This window comes from Rhea americana, unplaced genomic scaffold, assembly GCF_003343005.1.
Source record: "Rhea americana isolate MKP2758 unplaced genomic scaffold, rheAme1 scaffold_98, whole genome shotgun sequence".
Taxonomy (NCBI): Eukaryota; Metazoa; Chordata; class Aves; order Rheiformes; family Rheidae; genus Rhea; species Rhea americana.
In genome coordinates this window covers 1,664,033-1,666,134 of record NW_028187177.1, presented here as the reverse complement: position 1 = coordinate 1,666,134, position 2,102 = coordinate 1,664,033, and positions in this window count along the sequence as shown.

Sequence of the window (2,102 nt, the reverse complement as noted above, 5' to 3'; positions counted from 1 at the left end):
ATCGCAAAGCCACAGTTTTGTGGAAAAAAACCCAAAACAAGGCCAGCGGAAAGCACCCTGTCCTAACAGGAGACAGCTGCACCACAGCTTTCACTGGACCCAATGGTCCAAATGGACCAAATTTTGTCTTTCTAAGCTTGCTCCTGACCAAGTGAGTTGGGCTGCGGAGGGGGCTGAAGTTCAAGCAGGGCTTCGTCACCCCTCTCCCAGGCAGCCCTGACTCCGCTCGCCAGCCACGGACTCGGAGCCAACCCCTGCGCTGGTCTCATGCTATTTTCAAACAATGAATTTTTTCCAAAACAACAGTGTTTTGCAATCATTTTCCTTTTCTTTGAAAAGGAAAATCTCTTCATTCCTCCTTCRGTCAAGAAGTGCAACCGCAGAAATAACCACTAGCTCCAAATATACCGACYCGCCGTTAAAACGGGAAGGCAGACCGGACCCGCTCGGGACGCTCCCGCGCCGGGCTGGCACGAGGCAGCTCTCGCTGCAGCACGAGTTGCCCACCGAAGATCTCCAAAATTCTCCGAGGTTAAATTTYAACTTGAAACTCTAACTAAAACAGCTTGACCTGGCTCCCTTTATTGCAGCATTTTGTTTAATCTAACTTTCAAGTGTGGTTCTTGCATTACACCTTGTTTTCCCAAAACGAAATGGCTCAGTGGATCAAAATACTGGAATTAAAAAGCCAGGGTGTTGAAGATGACCTATTCTTCATAGCAAGGTACATATTTCCAGGTCCTAACAAAGGCAGAGTACAGAGTCCTACCTCAAAATGTAACTGAGGCCATTAAAACGATTTGCTCCGAAAGAAATTAATACTAACCAAATCCCAAGAAAGCAGATTTCACGGCACAATCCTCCTATGTTAACTGCCYGGGAGTCTTTCAAACTGCCAGTCCAAAGGCACCATACAGGAAAATTTACATTTTGTGGTCGTTCACTCACACATCTGGTGCAAAGGCCTGTGCTTGAAAATAAAAACTCATTGAAAACATTTCTCGAAGAGAGTCACCGTTACAAAAAAAGAAAAAAAAAAGAGAAAAAAGCGGAAACAGAGCAATTTAATCACAGAAAATCCACACACAGCTCCACCGCACGCTCCTGGGCAGCACACAAAGAGTTAAAACTTGCTGGGGGCTCACAGAGCAGGAGTATGAAGGGCCTATTTTAAAAGGAGCATCTGAAATAAGGAATTTTGCCAGTTTTTACCCCTGATAAATCCACATTCCAGTCTGTCAGCTATCTTGTTATCCCTAGAGCTGCTGAAGTGTCTTTGGCTGCAACTATGCATGACTCCGGCTTTGAGTAATGGAAATAAAGTATGTGCACTGAAACTCCAGCGTTCCTTTCTCAAACCCAGAAGAAAAATGCAGAGTGGGGAGAGATCCTAGAGCAGCTCAGGGATTTTATATATTAAGTGGGAAAACTGCACTCGCCCTGCTTCAGCTGTCTKCCCAAGCAAACCTGCATGGGAAAGGATACCCAGAAGTTTTAAACAAGATGCCAAGTTTCAGCCTAATACATCAGCTTATACTGTCTGCAGTAACAAACAAATAAATACCCTTCCAGATCCACAGGTCCAGTTTAGCTGGCAATTCGTAACATTTGGAAGCAGTATTGTAAAATTAAACAAAGCTATCATTTACAGGAAACCCTGCCTCGAGTACAAATTATAGAGTTGTTAAGTTTATCTGGCAATGCCTTGCCCCTGAGTGCTATATAATTATTCCTAAATCTTTCAGGAAAGAATGCAAATATTTTGAAGCCATAATTCATTGACAAGGCGGAAGCGCCGTTTAACCTTCTGCGCGTATTTTGGTACCTAGAAATTAACCCTCGCTCGCCACRGCGATTTTGCCGTTTCCTGCAGAGTTTGCGTGCCGTTTGCGTCCCCGGGGCTGCGGCAGCGCTTCGGGCTGCTGGCCCCAGCCGTTCCYGGGCACGCTGCGCTTGAAAAGTGGATGGAGCACTGGTTTGGAGCAGCGCCGGGCCAGGAATATTCCCAGGAACGGCTGCGAGGCTGCCGGCACCAAAAAGGCTGGCTGCTCTCACACCAGCTACCATGCTAAAAAGAAAAAGAGAGGAGTCAGGAGAAAAAA